This window comes from Mustela nivalis, assembly GCF_964662115.1.
Source record: "Mustela nivalis genome assembly, chromosome: 5".
NCBI classification, from domain to species: domain Eukaryota; kingdom Metazoa; phylum Chordata; class Mammalia; order Carnivora; family Mustelidae; genus Mustela; species Mustela nivalis.
The window spans coordinates 10,316,689-10,335,982 of NC_139024.1; the positions used below are offsets into that span (position 1 = coordinate 10,316,689).

General features: G+C 39.0%; 1 protein-coding gene across 19 annotated transcripts in view; it reads right to left on the minus strand.

Moving 5' to 3' along the window:
* The window catches only part of ARID1B (AT-rich interaction domain 1B), a 436,238-nt gene that overhangs the window by 233,610 nt on the left and 183,334 nt on the right, over window positions 1-19,294 (minus strand). The window lies entirely within an intron of this gene.

The following is a 19,294-nucleotide window of genomic DNA, read 5'->3' on the forward strand; positions in this document are numbered from 1 at the left end:
GGGAGGGATGAAAAACAATTTAGCAGAGAGAAGGCTACTGCTAAATGTGCGAGGCTATCAGTAAGGAACAAGCCAAGGTAGCCTGGAAAGCTCAAGAATGGGGATCACTAGACAAATCAAGAGAATTAACTGAAATGCTCAGGGCTCACAGGGTGCGGGGGCTCATGAATCAGCACCACGCCATGATGAGAGTAAGCGCTGAACACCGGGACCCGAAGGCCCCTTCTTTCATTCAGCTCCAGGACGTCAGCAGCGCGGCTCGCACACTACTCACAGCGCTGCTCTCCCAGCAGAAGACTCCAGGTACTCCCTCTGGAAAAAAAATCAACTACTCCAGAGAACAATTTTCACATATTAACCTTGGGAAGTTCCGCGTGAAAAAGCTGGAAAGCAGGATGATAATTTGATGACCCTCAAGAGAGGTCTGCCGGTCCACAAGCCCGGCTCGCTCACAAGGAGGGCGTCCAGTCCACACTGCAGTGCTCTACCCTTAAATATGAGCGCTTCTGAGTACTGCCTTTGGCATAAGAAGAATTACAAAAAGTAAAAAGAGTAGTTCCCAAGAAACAGAGATAATGCAGGGAAAAGTTTTTTTTGTTTTTTTTTTTTGTAATAACATTCCATTTCAGAGAGGAAAAAATGGTATGACATCCACGAAACAAATAATATCATAAAAAAGGAACAAAGTATCAAGAAACCCCACTTTGAAATAAAAAATAAAGAGAAAAATAAAATAATAAGCATGTTGGAAAATAAAGTTATCTCTCAGAAAACGATAAAGGAATGGAAAAATTAATAGAGGACAGAAAAGAAGCAATCCAGTATCCAAATGCAACCAAAAGGAATTTTGGAATTACAATAGATAAAGGGAGAGAAAGGAATTATCAAATAAATGTTACAAGATAATTGCCCAGAAATGAAGAATAGTACAAACTGAGTGCCCAGAACAATGAAGAACAAAAAAAGACCCACAGAACCACATAGCATTATTTTAGAACATGGATGAAAATCATTATAGCTCCCTAGGAATACGGGGGGAAAGTCACATATAAAGAACAGGCCACTCACCAAAAAGGTATCTAATTTCTCAATAGCTATGAAGCATTTAAATGCAGGAATATCAGAAGTTAGGTTTTATTTATTTTTTTAATTCTTAGAGAAAATTGTTTCCATCCTAGATAACTCTTATCTAGTGTCATCAAACTATTTAAATGTGAGGGTATAGTATAGCTATTTTTAAAAATACAACATCTAAGGGGCGCCTGGGTGGCTCAGTCGGCTAAAGCCTCTGCCTTCAGCTCAGGTCATGATCCCAGGGTCCTGGGATCGAGCCCCACATCCGGCTCTCTGTTTGGGGGGGAGCCTGCCTCCCTCACCCCCTGCCTGCCTCTCTGCCTACTTGTGCTTTCTGTCAAATAAATAAATAAAATCTAAAACAAACAAACAAACAAAAACTAAAAAATTTACAGCCCAAGCACACTTTCTCATGAAGCTACTGAAGGATGTGTACAATCACATGACATGACTTAGAACACAGAATATCCATATATAAAAGGCAAAGAGTCACAAAAATAATGAATGAGCATCCCAGGAGATATCTATATACGTTTAAAGTAACAACCACCCCCAATTGGGGGAAGAGGCTCTGGAAATCCAGAAGGTATGTCTCTTAGGAAAAAAAATATAATAAACTTGAAGAAAATCATCTGACAGGTGTGAAAGTATGAAAAACTATGTTACAGCTTCACTGCTGGAGGATACAACTCTAAAAAGACCTAGTTAGATCGTCAAAGAATATAAACCATGAGAAAAAAAATGAGACAAACTTTTAACTCCAGGCAAAACTAAAAGTTATGCAAGAAAGAAAATGTAATTATTGTATAGTACAATACTTACCTTAACAGTGAAAAATACTTAAGAAGATTAATAATGAAAACAGTTATCTGGTCTTTACCAAAAAGTTGAGATATGATTACCCTAAAATAATGAGGAAGAATGGGAATGAGAAGGTTTAAAAGCAGCTATAATCCTCATCTACGCAAGTCATTAAATAATGCTAAATTAAAGAATTTAGAAGGTAGTATATATTGATTGTATGAATGTGCATTGTTAAATACAGATATAAAAAAATTATTTTTTAAAGATTTTATTTATTTATTTGACAGACAGAGATCACAAGTAGGCAGAGAGATAGACAGAGGGGGTGGGGGGGGGGGGAAGCAGGCTCCCTGCTGAGCAGAGAACCTGACTTGCGGGCTCAATCCCAGGACCCTAAGATCATGACCTGAGCAGAAGCAGAGGCTTTAACCCTGAGCCAACCAGTCACCCCAGAACTTTTTTTTTTTTTAACACCACCTATAGTTACACTTCTAAATCTGGTCTGTTTTTGAAAACTCAGAATACCTGGGTTACAATATATCCTAGGGGAAAGGGACCTATGTGCCTGTAACTCGTTTTTGTTTTCTAATGCTTGGTTCTATATACTTGGCATAAAAAAAAGGCAGAGATGTTCCACCTCCTGATTTCAGTTAACTGGTTATTAACTACCTCCATTCACTTTACTACCACCCCTCAAAATAAAAAAAATCAATCACCTGCACTGTGCATGTGTGGGCGAACTTAGAGACCAATGGTGCTTTCCAGCAGTCAGGACAGCACTGGCATCACAAATAGGATTAGACAAGGGACGATGCCTGCTAGAGGTTGCCAGAAATCAGATACCTTTCTGGTTATTGCTACCTTTCTGGTTATTGGTTTATTGAATGATGCAAAAACCGTGGTTTCACTCAACTGCCCGGATGACCGAGATCTGTACTGAAATATAAGTATCAAAATAAATATTGACTAGATGTACCATGAAACTGTTTTTTCCAGTAAATAGAAATGATGTAATTTTAAGATCCTCCCTAAAATAATGAAAGAGGTTTTCTCTAGAAACCTCAGCTGAGATCTACCCATTTCTCGGTATGATGCGTGCTCGCTGCTGCTTCAAGCTAAAACCTCAGCTCCTGGTACACTGGAAAGGACTGTCCCCTCTGAGACTTACAGGCCCCGTCCTGCTAACCAGCCAGGCCTCTCTCTGGTGTCCAGAGGCGCGCCCTCCGCGGTGCAACAATCCTCACCGGGTCTCCTACCGTGCTGGGGTAACAGCACAGAATGGGTTCCACAGCGCTTCTCATGGAGGGCCTTAGGCACGCAAACCAGACTCCTCCTCAAGGGCAAGCACCATGAATTTCCTCTCTTTATCCCCAATAACTAGCACACTGCCTGACACGGAATCTCAGTAATTCTTTTCCACATATACTAATCAAATTATAACAATGTCATACTTATGGATCTAAGCATTATAAGAAATTCTGATGAGTGTTTAACGAGCAATACTAAACTTTCACAGATACTTTCTTTTTTTTTTTTTTTTAAGATTTATTTATTTGACAGAGAGAAATCACAAGTAGACAGAGAGGCAGCCAGAGAGAGAGAAAGAGAGGGAAGCAAGCTCCCTGCTGAGCAGAGAGCTCCATGCGGGACCCGATCCCAGGACCCTGAGATCATGACCTGAGCCGAAGGCAGCGGCTTAATCCACTGAGCCACCCAGGCGCCCCACACAGATACTTTCTTTAGACTCTTTTAACTAGGGTGCGGGGCGGGGGTAAAAAGGAAAGGCCACACTGCAATCAACGTTTTAAAGGAAGAACCAAATGACTAAAAATAATTCATGTTTGTATTTCATGCAAATCTCTAATGTTCCTGGACCCCTGCCAAGCTGAAATTCAGGTAGAGCAAGTAGTAATTTCCAATACTCTTAGCAGCAAAGAAAATGAGCCGCACCATCCTGTCCTCCCAAACTCCCACACCTGTCATTGGGGTAGGTAATTTCTACCCATGGCAGGACATGGAGAGTTTACAGCTGAGTCGTTTGTCTAACTACATATTCTGTCTATGGCAGAGAGGACTCACTGGACTCTGATCCATAAAGCATAAAAGTTTCCAAATAGGCATTTCAGCAGTTACTTGAGATAGGTATTTTATTACAACATGTTAACAGGATATAATTGTCTTCACAAAGTTGGAATTCCTGTCAGCTGAGAATTTTCAAATGATTCCATAAGCAGATAAATACAGAAACAGTAGAGACAGAACTACAAAATGGAAAAGCTAAATTCTTAAATCATCATCAGGTAGCATCAACACTACTAATACCTTCAGGATTACTTGCTTTACAAACTGAGATAAAGCAACAAAGACATTTAAATCTTCTTTCATTCATTAAGAAATTCAACAGCACTAAAAATGGGTTTACTGCTGTTTACCTAAAAAAAAAAGTGTACTATCATGAACACTTGAGTTAGCTGCTCTCTGGAAGTAAAATGGGGCGAAGCGCGAAACAGAATAACACTTTGATTCTGCTATTATAAAGAAACCTAAAAAAAATATATGTAGCTAAAACAATATATCACATTTAAATATATCCTCTACTGGAAGGCAGAACCTGTGTTTCTCCAAAGGAAATGGTTCTTTTTTAGACTAACAAAGCCCCAAAATTACATTCTCTTTTTAATTATATTAATGAAGATAAACCTACAATGGCACCAAGTAGGTTTTTAAGTCAAGGTCCCTTAACAAAACAGCACAGCAAAAATAACTTTTTACGTACTGAAACACAATAATCTCCAATAATTTGTATCACAGAAAAACAAACTTTTTTCATGGTGCTGAAATGGATTCTATCCCATATACTGGAACTTCCATGTTACTTTATTCAAAAACTATACTAAAATGATGTCTAAGATATATTTATACAGTAAAACTCAAAGTCAGTAACAAAATATTTTTCTTAAAGATTTTATTTATTTGTTTGAGAGAGACAGAGACAGCATGAGCTGGAGGGGGCGTGGGGGGGGGGAGAACCAGACTCCCTGCTGGGCAGAGAGCCCCATGTGGGACTCCATCCCAGGACCCTGGGATCATGACCTGAGCCGAAGGCAGAGGTTTAACTGACTGAGCCAACCAAGCACCCCAGCAGTAACAAAATTTATGGAAGAAATCACTTCTTCTCGATACGACTTAGGAAGAAATCTATGTTTTCCCCTATTTTTAACTTTTACTGTCATCAGTTCATTTCTTTCACAGGTACTGCATTTACTTTCCCCTATAAGAAAAAAAAACACCTGGACAAATATGTAATGCAACAAGTTTCAAGACGCTGAACATCAGGCAACAAGGACAGCAGTTCCTGAGAGGAAAAAAGAAGGGAATCCGGCGCCCGCCCAGCTTACTGCCAAGAGCGAGTTTCCAGGCCCCAGTGTGGGGTGGAGAACAGCAGAGTTGGGGCTACATTGAGGGAATGGAGCTGGGAGCCCACAGAAGCCAGGAGGGCTGGTGTTCTGAGAGTACAAAAAGGAGAAAACTTCACAGAAAGGTCTCAACGATACGCACAGTCTCCCCTCCAGTACTTGGCAGGGTAGTGTTCAGTCCATGTGTCTGAAAGAACATCTAAAGATAGGCAAACAACAAAAGAATTGGAAGGATTAATCCTCACAGCTCACACAGCAATTTCCGATTCATACAAGTCAAAGTGGAAAACTCTATGTAACTCTTGAAAGAAATCTGACTCAAAAGTGGGACAAAAATGAGAGCTAACCAATGCACAGGTCCCACTGACCAAAGCCTACAAGTAAGGCTGAAAAGGATCAAGTTGTTTCCAAGCAACATAACTGGGTCCCACATCATGGATGCTTCCACAACTATATGTACATGTACATACAAACAAACACACATCTGGCACTCAATAAGGTAAAGCTTAGATGTCTGGCACCCAATACAAAATGACCAGAAATGCAACAAAGCAGGAAAATATGACCCGAAGCAAAGAGGGAAAAAAAATAATCAATTAAAATATGCACAAAAATGATAAAGATGATGGAATTGATAAACAAGAATATTTGAACAGTTATAAATGTATTCCAACTGTTTAAAATGGCAGAAAGGGGCACTAGGTGGCTCAGTGGGTTAAGCGTCTGCCTTCAGCTCAGGTCATGATCCCAAGGTCCTGGGATTGGAGCCCCGCATCGGGCTCCCTGATCTGTAGGCAGTCTGCTTCTCCCTCTCCTTCTGGCCTGTCCCCAGCTTATGCACACACATGCACTCTCTCACTCACTCTCAAATAAATAAAAATCTATAAAGTAAAGTAAAGTAAAATAAAATAAAATAACATGGTAGAGAAAAAAATGTACATCTTAAGTAGAGATATGGAAACTATGTGAAACAATCCAAATGGAACTTCTGGAGATGAGAACTACAATGTTTAATGTGAAAAATACACTGGATGTGTTCAAAGGCAGGTTAAAAAAAACACAGAAGACTAGTAAACCTAAAATTGAAGACATGATACAGAAAGAACAAACGCAGAAAAATGAGACTCTGGGAGATAAGTATACACAGCTGCATGCTGCAGACGGGGGGATGGCGCTCCCCCCCCCCCAAAAAAAAATTTGAAGAAACCATGGCTGACAATTTTCCAAATCTGATGAACTATATATGTAAATCCACAGACCCGAAATGGTCAGCAAACTCCAAGCAAAGACACAGGAAGAAAATTCCAGCCATACACATGACTACAATCATCTTATAATTAAATGACCTAAAGCCAAAGATAGAAAAAGTCTTAAGAGGAAGTAGGAAAAGCCCTCACCTTACATAAAGATCAATGAGATAAGAAAATACTTCTTGTCAGAAACAGTGAAAACCAGAAGACAGTGGAGCAGTATCTTCAAAGTACTGAAGAAAAAATACTGTCAAACTAAAACCTTACATTCACTGAAAATATCTTTCAAAATGAAATGATCATATATTTCACACGAAAAAGCACAAGTGATTTAAAAGACGATAAACCGAACTTCAAAATTAAAGGCTTTTTTTTTTTTTTTTTGCTTCATTAGACACCTTTAAGAAAGTGAAAAGATAAGCCACAGACTGTGAGAAAATATCTGCCAGTTCTATCTGCCAAAGACTTGTATCCAGGAAACATAAAGAACTCTGAAAACTCAAGACAGAATCACAATTTTAAAATGAGCAAAAGATCTAAATGCACTTCTCACCAAAGAAGGTATACAAATGGGCGATGCACACCTGAAAGGCTACTCAGTGTCGTGAGTTATTAGGGAAGCTCAAACTGAAACCCCAGCAGCACCCATGAGAATGGCTATAACAAAGGGACAGAAGAATCAAGAAGATGGGGACGCCTGGGTGGCTCAGTGGGTTAAGCCACAGCCTTCAGCTCAGGTCATGATCCCAAAGTCCTGGAATAGAGACCCACACTGGGCTCCTTGCTCGGCAGGGAGCCTGCTTCTCTCTCTGCCTCTGCCTGCCTCTCTGCCTGCTTGTGTGCTGTGCTCTCTCAATAATAATAAATAAAATCTTTTTTAAATAAATAAAATAAATAAATAAATAAAATAAATAAATAAATAAATAAAATCTTTTTTAAAAAGAAGAAAGAGAAGAAGAAGAAGAGGAGAAGGAGGAGGAGGAGGGGAAGAAGAAGAACCAAGAAGATGTGGGGACGCAGAAAGGAACCGCTGGGAGGAATGTAAATCTGCTGACAGTTTCTTAAATTGGGAGACCGAAATCCATCCTATGTCCCAGCAAAATTCCACTAGTAGGTAACTGCTCAGATGAAATGAAGGGGACACCCGGCTGCCTCAGTTGGCGGAGTGTGCAGCTCTTGATATCGGGGTTGTGAGTTCAATTATTTAAAAATAAAATCAGGGGCGCCTGGGTGGCTCAGTCATGATCCCAGGGTCCTGGGATTGAGCCCCACATTGGGCGCTGCTGAGCAGAGAGCCTGCTTCCCTTCCTCTCTCTCTGCCTGCCTCTCTGCCTAATTGTGATCTCTGTCTGTCAAATAATAAAATAAATAAAATTTTAAATAAAATAAAATAAAGGGAGAAAAGAAAAAAAAGAGGAAAAAGAAAAGAAATGATAAGAAAATAGGAAAGAAAAAGGAAAAGAAAACAAATCAAAACAAAACATAGGTCTACAGAAACTCTTGCACAGGACAGTTTCTGGCAGAACCACTTGTAATAACTGAAAGGTGAAAAAACCCAAATGCCCATCAAATGGAAGATAAATACAGCGGACAGTGGATACACCTACCACGGCAGCAGAAAGGGCCTGATGGGAGAAGCGGAAGGACGCTGACCTTACTGGGCTCCCAGGCCGACGGGGAAGCAGGACAGCAGAAGCGGAAGGGAGGCTGTCATAAGGTAAAAACGTGCATCTGAAACCCTCAAACAACACAACAAATGACACCAACACATTCCTCTGTTGCAGGTGATGATACTAAGTTAAAACGTATCTGCCAGTATCTAAACAGAAGGTAAGCTAAATGGCTGAGCTTTTTATAAGTGCTTTCATTTCACTGGGCTTTTTAATCACCTGAATTTCACAGACATAACAATATGTCTTTTGCAAAGAAGATGGCAGAGAACAGTATTTGGGGTTGTTTTTTGTTCTGTGTTGCGCGGTTTTCAAGGAACAATTTAACCTTTAATCTCTAATCTCAAGCAAGATTACATTTTCCTCTCTGCCTCCACACAATTAGCTTTTCCTGTACATTAACCAAACAAGGTTATTTACTATAAAATTATTTGATAACTGTAATTCAGTGAGTTTTAAAATGTGGTATGCTGCAGAAACAGAGTCAATAATGCTTCCCTTGTGAGAAACTGAGAAGTACGAATGATTCGAGGACTCATATGGCTTTGTTATTACAAGGTTTATAAAGCTAAAGCTCCCAGAAGAGTCTGCATGATTTAAAATCCTGAACTGTAGTCAGTCTGAACTTGTTTACACTGCACATCTTTATTCAGATTAAAAAATAAAATGTACGTAGAAATGACTAATGCATACCCACAGCAAAAACTCAAAATTCAAAACTACACTGAAGTTTTTACTTCACTCCTCCCCATAGGCTCTGCTTTTTGTTCTTCTAAAATAAATATAAATAAAATATCTTTTTCAAGTCCGGTGCCCTTTGGGAAATCACATCTCAATTAGCCCAGCAAAACGTCATAGAAAAATGTTCCATAAAGAACAACTTTGGAGATAGAGAGAGACTCTCTGTCCTGGTCCTGGTAAGAACTCACCAGGATAGTCAAGAAATTTTGCAGTTGAAAAAACAAAAAAAGATAGGGACCACATTACCCTTTTTCATCATAACCACAAATATATATCTATTTCCTCCGCTTTTCTATTTGTTATTGAGTAAACTATATCACTAAAGTGGCTATGAAGGAATTTTTAAATAAATATGATGTAACTACTGAAATAAATTAGTAAATGAAACTGAACCAAAAACAAATTGGGTGGGGGGCACTCATTTAAGACAAATACACCAGTGGAATGGTTGTGAGGAGTTAAAGCTGTAAACTAAATGGAATATTCTGTATTAATTTCATGTGCCTCTAGCCTCTATTTAATAGTGAGAATTCTGTAAAGCTTAAAAAACTGAGTTCCTTTTAAATCAACAATAAAAAAAAAATTGATTTCACTGCATAAAAATAAAAATATATGTGCAGAAAGATGAGCAACTTAGATACTCGCTAATAAAATAAACCTACATATCCTATTAAAATGCATTTTAAAGTAATTCATAGGAAACAATAAAGCACAGAATTTGAGAACCAGAACGGATATTAAAGCTCATTTAGTTGGCTCTTTATTACATGAACTTATAAACTACATTCACTTATACCAACACTTGTTCAAAACAACCTGAGAGGACAAGAGAAACATTGTATATTCTGCTCTAATCTGACAGCCACTAACCACATGTAGCTATTTAAATTTTAATTCATTAAAATTAAGTAAAATTTAAAACACAGCTCCTAGGGTCCCACCAGCCGCATTTCGAGTGCTCCCTGCCAGGCTGCACAGCACAGTGGGGGACTAGAACTTTCCACATGCCTGAGTTATGACATGCACTTGTAGTGGATGCCAGTGAAATAAAGTTTTCACTTATTTCTATGGTTTTCTATTTAGCTTCTTTAAAAGCACCAAAATATTTTTAAAAATCCTGAAGGTGAAAGAGTCTTTTTCTTTTTTAATGGAAATTTCTTTTTGGTGGACAATTTGTTAGAAGATCATTTGTCTTGAAGAGAAGTACGTCTGAATTGTACCCAATCCCATTTCTAATTTCTGTAGGTTCCTGGGGCTAGATTCAACTGGACATGAAATGTCTGTAATTCAAGTACTCCCTTGAATCCTAGGAGAACAAGGGTCTAACTGGAAAGGTAAAACAGAAACAGCCTCCTATTTTAATAAACATTAATGGGTAAGAGAAAGATGTCAACTTAGAGTCAAACTATGCTACCTAAGTTCTCATTGACATGCTTACTAATAATGTCCATCTTCCACCATGAACTAAGGAAAAATTCTTCATCAAAGTTACAGGACATCATTAAAATAAACACTTTATAGATTTGCACAATTTTTTAAAGAAGATTTTATTTACTTATTTGTCAGAGAGAGAGAGAGAGAGAACCCAAGCAGGCAGGCAGAACAGGGAGCCCAATGCAGGACTCAATTCCACGACAGGATCATGGCCTGAGCCAAAGGCTGTCACTTAACCGACTAAGCCAACCAGGTGTCCAAGATCTGCAGGATTTTACACTGAGAGGCCAATACGAGGGCACCGAGTGAAGTGGGTAAGCTCCCTGCCAGCCCTCCCTCCCTCGCTGGTGCCATTATAAAATGAGCAAGCCCGGCATCCCCTGGCCCTTCCGCTGCCTTCACCCTTTGCCCTACCATCTACAAAATAAAGCTACTGACTTCGGCCATTTACTTATTTCTGATTATCAGTTCCCCAGACATCCCAAGGGCACAATAAACGTTTGAGAACTGCTGTTGTCCACTACACAGATACGAAGATAAAATTCCTTCTAGAATTTCAAACTTATAAAATGGATTGTTTTAGGCTTTTTATGTACTATTTAAAAATTTTTAAACTTCAGGAGTGCCTGGGTGGCTCAGTTGGTTGGGCGACTGACTCCTGATTTCCGACTGAGTCATAATCTCTGGGTAACGGGATCCCCAGGCCTGATATCTGGCTCCATTCTTAGCAGGGGGTCTGCCTGGGATTCTCTCCCTCTCCTTCCCCATCCCTTGGCTTTCCCTTTTCTCTCTCTCTCAAATAAATATTAAAAAAAAAAAAAAAAAAAAAAAAAACAACTTTTTTTTTTCAACCTCAGAACTGTATGAACTAAGGAATGCAAATCTTCCCTAATCCATTCCCACTCAGGGCAGAAATCTAAGATGGAACCCAAGATTCCCGGCTCCTGATATATATACCCTGTATAATCCTCTCCCTGTGACCCAGACAGGGCCTGTGAATATGTTGGGATGCTACACCCTTGATTAAGCTGCATTATATGGCAAAGTCAGGGACTTGGCAAATAAAATGAAGGTTCCTAATTGGTCTGAATTGATTAAAAAAGGTGATTCTCCTGGGTGGGCCTGATCTAATCAGGGAAGCTCTATTTAAAAGAGAGAGATTCTCTCTAGCTGCCCTGAAGAAACAGGCTGCCATTAAGTTCTATGACTCCTCTGCCAACAACCACATGAGCTTGGAAAAGGACCCCAAGCTTCAGATGAAGTCCTGCCCTAAGTGACACCCTCTTGTCAACCTTGGGAGATCCTGAGCAGAGGACTCAGCTATGCTATACCTACATTCCTGACCCTATGGGATCCATGAAATAATAAAAGGGTTTAAGCTCTAAGTTAGTGGTAATTTATTACGTAGCAATGGAAAACTAACACATACTCAAGCTTATCCCTGTTCCTATAGGATGTATCTCATTCAGAAATTTCCTCTGAATACACACACAGACACAGAGACACACACACACAGTCTGTACAACTCTGTTACATTGTGCTAACATGTAATTATCCCCATTTTAAAGATATAGAATTTGAGGCTAAGTGACATGGGGGGAAAATGACTAAGTCCTGCCTGTGGTAAGGCATTAGTCGGTTCTTTGCATTAATTAGTTCATCCATCAGTAAGGCTAGGAGGTTCATTGTATTGATGACACGGCAAATCCTAAGAAGTCATAATTTTTCCAAGATCACAAAGTTAATAAGAGCAGAAACAGGAAGGTCAGAACTTGAGTCTATTTGATTCCAAAGCTCAAACATTCCAACAATTTTCAGTTCCTATTCTGTGATGATTACTCTTATTCTTTAAATGATTTATTTGAGACAGCACGAGGGAGGGTGTGTGCACAGGAGTATCGGAGGGGAGGGGCAGAGGGAGAGGGAGAGAGAAACTCAAGTAGACTCCCCGCTGAGCTCAAAGCCCAAGACGGGCTCAATCTAATGACCCTGAGATCACCACCTGAGCAGAAACCAAGAGCGGGATGCTTAACTGACTATGCCTGCCAGGCTTCCCTCTGATGACCACTCTTCATCAGAAATAAATTTCTAAAAAGTTCATCAACAGTGAATTTTAAAGACATGTGAATACGGATGGTAATCCATCAGTAAACTCTATCGTTTATATGTATGATGAGCACCAGAGCTCCACTGGCTAAGGAACCAGCAGCAGAGAGAAAAATCAGGAACCGGAGAAAATGAGAGGTCTACACGTTCACACAAAATACAAATGGGGGCAAAATTATGTTTCTCCACTAGGGATTCTGGAGTAGGTAAGCGGGATGGGCAAAGCAAGGCTTAGAGAGAACCAAGGCCAGCCTGTGGATGTGTACTCTCTCAGGTCAAAGACATCACATACTGTAATTCAGCTTAAGCAAGACATAAACATGCTGTAGAACACAGAGGGACAAGAGCAAAATCCAGAGGCAGGATGCAAAAGGCACCCAAATGTTCCACCTATCTGTGAGCACAGAGAGGGAATCCAAGAGAGACACAATACAGACGGCTAGTACAACATTAAAGAATGTTTTACCACTAGCCACAAACAGTTGCTCTATAACCCAAAAGGATATCTTTGCAAAGTTGTTCACTAATCCCCCAAATTTGGCAGTATTAATGAAATATGATTAAAACAGTTTAGAACAAACCATTAATATTCCAAAGTTTAAAATATCTTAGCAGACTTACCAAGCAATCTTGATTCAAATAGTATATTTCATGTGTTACAGAATAAAATGTATGACATTTTTTAAACCAAAACTAATGTTCTAAAAAATCAAAGCTTTTATCAAAGTAAGTAAATACAAGATTCTATATAATATCTACATTCTGTGTAGCTCTCTAATCAACACTGAGAAGGCAAACATCAATTTCGGTACAAAGTATGAATTGCTTTAACCTAGAATTGGCTTGTCTGACCCCAGTCTATGCATAAAGACATTACAGAACAAAAAATAAACAAGACAGAAGAAAACTAAATTGAAATTACTGAGCCTTCTAAGTTATCAGATATTTTCTCTTCTTTAGAAAACAAGAATGTAGGGACGCCTGGGTAGCTCGGTCGGTTAAGCGACTGACTCTTGATTTCAGCTCAGGCCATGATTGGATCTTAGGGTTGTGAGATCCAGTCCCCTCCGCCACACTGGGCTCCAAGCTGGTCGTGAAGATTGCTTAAGATTCTCTCTCTCTCCCTCTCCCTCTGCCCCTCCCCGCAGTGTAAAAGAAAACAAACAAGAATATTCAAGTATGCTTATAAACTCCTATTCCAATAAATGTTCCAGAGAGTAAGTTCTTACACATAAAGCTTACACATAAAGCTCACATACATTAAGTCACACATCTGTAGATAAAGAGTTGGAAAACTAATGACTAGAATAAAGCTGAGTAAGGTTAACTGACTTGGCTTTGGCTAACTACCATATATAAAGGAGGTGTACTATTATGAGGCCTTATTGTTTTTCCTGACACCTCTTTTCAATAAATGCTGACACCTCTTTTCAATAAATGCATAAAATTCTGGCTCACCATGCCTACCATGTGAATTCAGCAGCTTAAGCAAAGTTAATTCAGACTACACTCCTTTCTCCAGCTGGTTATCTTAAAACATATACCAGCACTCACAGTGAAAATCTCCCATGAAAAATCCAACATTACAGTACAAATCCAACCACCACCCATCCTCTGGCTGGGAAAGGATACACTTTTAGCTAAGACCAACAAACTTACTCAGAATAGAAATGTACATTCATATTAAATATCATCTGGGAAATTCTGTCGACACAAAAACACAAAATCAACGGAGCTACAATAGCAGGGTATTAATGTCATTGTCCATTCTTGAAGTAATTCACAAATAAGTTACACTACTCAAGTTCATCTCTCAAATCAAGTTGTTTAGGGGTGCCTAGGTGGCTCAGTCAGTTAAGTTCCTGCCTTTGGCTTGGGTCCTGATCCCAGGGTCCGAGCATCAAGCCCACATCACTGCGCTCCCCAGTCGGCAGGTGGTCTGCTTTCCCCTCTCCCTCTGCCTGCTGCTCCCCCGCCTATGCTTGCTCTCTATTTGTCAAATGAATAAGATCTAATAATAATAACAATAATAGTAATAATAAAAGTCAAATTTTTTGAAACCTGAAATACATTTTCCAGAAATATACCAAATTGAAATTAAATTTCTCGGCCTATAAACAAAATCACTGATACCGTAAACGAACTATCCTTTACAACAGTGCTTCCCCTAGAGCGAAAGTCACAAGCTTCATGCTGAGTGCCTGCTCCCCGTGTGTCTGGACTCTGCTCACATGTAGTAAGAGATCAACTACCAGATGCTCCTATCCCTTCCCTCCAAGCAGCTAGCACTGAGCCTTAAGCCAGAATAACCATTAAGAACAAAAACAAACTACCATTTACCAGGGGGTTGCATGTGCATGATCTCAAGTTATCCTGCCAATAACTTGTAAAGAAGGAACTTTTATTCCCATTTTCAGCAAGACAAAGAGGCGAAGTATGAGTCTAGATTGCTCAGGTCACAGAGCTAGAAGCGGAGATTCAAACTCAGACCCAGCTAACCCCATGCTTGTAACTCTATCTTATAACCACTGGAAGTGTTAAGAACTTTGAGATTATAGGTAGCCCTACATTCACAGTTTATTTCTAAAAACATGTACAGAACAAAAGAGCGAAAGGCTAATCACAAAGGGGGTTCTGGGCCAGACACAGCCACGAGGATGGGGATGAGAATGACGAAGAAGGAGGAGAAATGCTTAATTTGCTCTTTGCTTCCTAAAACATAATCTCCAATGAGGATTTATTTTCTTGTTAAAGGGAAATGAATAACCAGTGAAAACAAAGATTTTCTAGATTCATTTTCTCCAAATGTTTCACATCTTGGTATTACATATTTCAGACAGATTTCTTATCACTAATACGATCATTCTCAATTTCCCACTCAGCAGTGCCTGGCTGGCTCAGTCGGCAGAGCCATGAGTCCCAGTCCCATGTTGGGCCTAGAGCTTACTTTAAAAAGACAAAACAGAACACATTTTTGTAAAATGAGGACAAAATGAGCAAAATATCTGGATATACATACCAATTTACAACACTCAATACTAAAACTAAAATACTGACTACCAAGTAGCATTATCAGTAACCATAGTTTAAAATAATCATTTCCAAGGGAGCCTAGCTGGCTGTCAGTAGAGTGTGTGACTCTCAGATCTCAGGGCTATGGGTTCAAGTCCCGCACTGGGTGTAGAGATTACTTGAAAATAAAAATCTACAAAAAAAATAAAAACAAAAGAATCATTTCTAGGTAATGAGTAACACCCAGATAAGATGTTGTCTGGCTGACAATGTGTGAAAGCGAGGCCCTATGGCAGGTCAGTCTCCTTTACTTGGCCCCAGCAGGCACACAGAGGGAACAGACAGGGAGGGACCGGGAAAGGCCTCTGGTGACTGAAGGTGAAAACAAAGACAGTCCTTTCCCAGGACATAAAGAACAGGAAACAAGTCCGGTGCCCTGAACTCTACGCAAATGTGAACTTCACATACATCTACTGTAAAGATTTACTTAACTGAAAAGAAAAATAAATTTTGAAACTGAGCTTCCTATGGGATAAATTAAGGTTCTTCATGACTCTCATTTCCACTTCTGTCAAAATACCCACAAGCCCCCAAAAGCACATAAAGTATCCACATTTCAAATGCAGTTATAAGTTAGTTATCCTTATAATTTCAACTCAATTGAAATGATCAATGATAATTCCTTATCATTTCAACTCACTGATCAATTCAAATATTAGATACATTCAAGAGTCTAAAGCTTAAGTTTTCACTGTAATAACAATAATGAATATGCATATGCTTTAACCTATAAAAGCAGATTTGGACATTTCTATTTCAAATGACATATATAAAGTAAATTCATATTACTATATTTTTAAAGCACTGAAGCAAATTTTATGTACCAACTACACAGATATATACATATTTTCTCCCTTCTCCCTCTTCTTTTTTACTCATCATTCAGAGCAGTGAAAATCAGTCAAAAGAAGGAAGTACCAGGAGCAAAAAAAAAGAAGCTAATTTCCAAATTAATCATTAACTTGATGGGTGACAGCTGATTTATCTTCATGACTTTTTCATACCTATTTAATGGCATTTCCTATAGTGATTCTTGTCTTAATACTGTGAATATTCTTATCTGAAAAGCCTAGGTGTGTGTACCTATATGTGTGCATCTATAAAGCTAATTTGTATTCAGGGACACAGCTTTACATGTTCAAATATAAGGTATATTTTGAAGAACTGATTACTCTGACCCCTTCAGAGTCCCCCAAAAGAATAGGTTTACATCTCTCTACTGATGGTTGAGACAAACTCTCTAAGCAAGGTTATGAAAAAGACAACACAATCAACACTAAGAGCAAAGACAGAGAAAATGAAACAGACTAAGATATTAAAGGAATTTGAAAAAAAAAAAAAAGGTTATTAAAAGTTACCTATGTTATATTGTGATAACTTTTCCCCAAACTGAAACCACACTTTCTAAGCAAAATAAGATTAGTAAGATTTTAAAGAACGTCCTTTTTTTGTTTCAAGTTTTTTAGTTAACGTACAATGTAATATTGGCTTCGGGTGTAGAATTTACTGATTCATCTCTCACGCAGGACACTGGGCTCTTCCCCTCCTTAATCCCCACCAGCCACTGAGCCCATCTCCCTTCGAGCAACCGTCAGCATGTGTTTCTTTTTCTTTTTCTTTTAGATTTTATTTATTTATTTGACACAGAGAGAGAGATCACAAGTAGGCAGAGAGAGTGGCAGAGAGAGAGGAAAGGAAGCAGGCTCCCTGACTAGCAGAGAGCCCAATGTGGGGCTCGATCCCAGGACCCTGAGAGATGACCTGAGCTGAAGGCAGAGGCTTCACCCACTGGGCCACCCAGGTGCCCCAACGTGTGTTTCTATAGTTAAGAGTCTGTTTTCTGGTTTGGCCCTGTTTTTTAAAATCTTGGTATAGTGTGAACAGCAATATACCAGTTAAGTATTACCTGCCCACTCTCAAGTGGGCATAAACCTGAATTTCAAGTGAAGAAATGGTTAGCTAGATTTGTTTGCTATAGGTCTGTCCTGTTGAATGATAAAATAATAGTACATACAAACGGAGACTCATTCCATTTACCAGAAATAAAATGGTCAGCACATCTTAAATACCTCAGAGATACTCTACGTTCTGGCCCTTGTGCAAAGGCCAGATATCATCCAGTTCTGCTAGTCCGGCATCAACAGTAAATAAAAACAAAGCATATTACAAAGGATATGTGTATCCCAGTAATTTTAAAGAGAATATCTTGTCTACATCTTAAAGACAAAATTAGCTACATAATCTGAAAATTCTCAGAACTTAGTCAAGATTATTTCATTTTTGTATGATGTGCAATGAACTCCAAATGTATATTTAATTACAACTTTCGGATAATCAAGCTAACAAAAAATAATTTTACTATCTACAAATTCCAAAGCAGAGATAATTAGCAAACTATAACTCTACATTAGGTTCCAAACTGTCAAAATTGTATTTGATATAACAGAGCTGGAAAAAGAGGCTATTAAGCTTTTCTTTGTTTGTATTGCAGTAACTTTTCTCCTAAACTGAAACCACGAAGTTTTTATTTTAAATTTAATGAAAGTTTATTCTAAGCTTTCTATAAGCTATTAATACATATCCATGAATTAAAGTGCATATTTAGTTTATTCCATTAACCCCTGCTACCCTGTGCAAAACAGTCACAGAATAATCAACAGTAATTTTTCTTAAATGACACACTCTTTCTATACTGTTAAGAGAAAGTAGGAGGGAGACTGAGCAAGCAAGAGAGCTGCTGCCCCCAAACCAAGCCTCACTCTGTGGAAGGACAACAGTGCGCCTGGGAAGGTGGAAAACACGGTCTCCTACTCTTATCAGGGGCTCGCCTGGGTAAAATGGAGAAATCAGCTGTGCCATCACATTCAATACAAGAATCAACAAAGTAATGGCAGGGAAAGCACTGGTGAATGATGTTACTACTTCGAAACTTTAAAAAATATTTTAAAAACGAGAAAGTCTTGATTACAATCTGTATGCGGGGGGCGGGGGCGGACAGGAAGGGCATAACTGAATCTCAAAACTGCTGCTAACCCATGTCTACCACATGGGGAATAGAATACGCGTGTAGATGTATATCCAATGAAAAAAAACTTATGAAATATTCATTTGAAAAGTAATTAAGTCGTGCAATTGAAAAGCTAACCTTTCACAACACAAAAATCATCATGCAGCTCTGAGATTAACACATTTTTATGTCCTCTGGTGCTTATTACAATTTATTTAGCACCTCATCTACGTTGATACTTGGACTGTTCATATATTTTTCATTTCCTACAAGCCAAAGTAAAAAGAACCGAAGAATCATTCTCCCCAAATATCCTCAGATCACGTGCACAGGATATAAATAGAACTTCAGTAAATTTTCTTAAAATTTGTGTGAAGAAGAAACCTGTTCAGGTAAGAGATTTCGTACTTCCATTGACGTTCAGCTGTTTTAAAAGGAAGTGGTTTAAGAATGTATCTTCTTTGGGAGGTGCCTGGGTGGCTCTGCCTTCGACTCAGGTCATGATCCCAGGGTCCTGGGATAGAGCCAGGCATTGGGCTCTCCGCTCAGCAGGGAGCCTGCTTCCCTCACTCTCTGCCTACTTGTGATCTCTGTCAGATGAATAAATAAAATCTTAAAAAAAAAAAAAAAGAATGTATCTTCTTCTTTTACAAAATCGGTAACTCCAAATTTACAATTTTTATACACGGAGACATACAGAACCACACACACGACATTCTA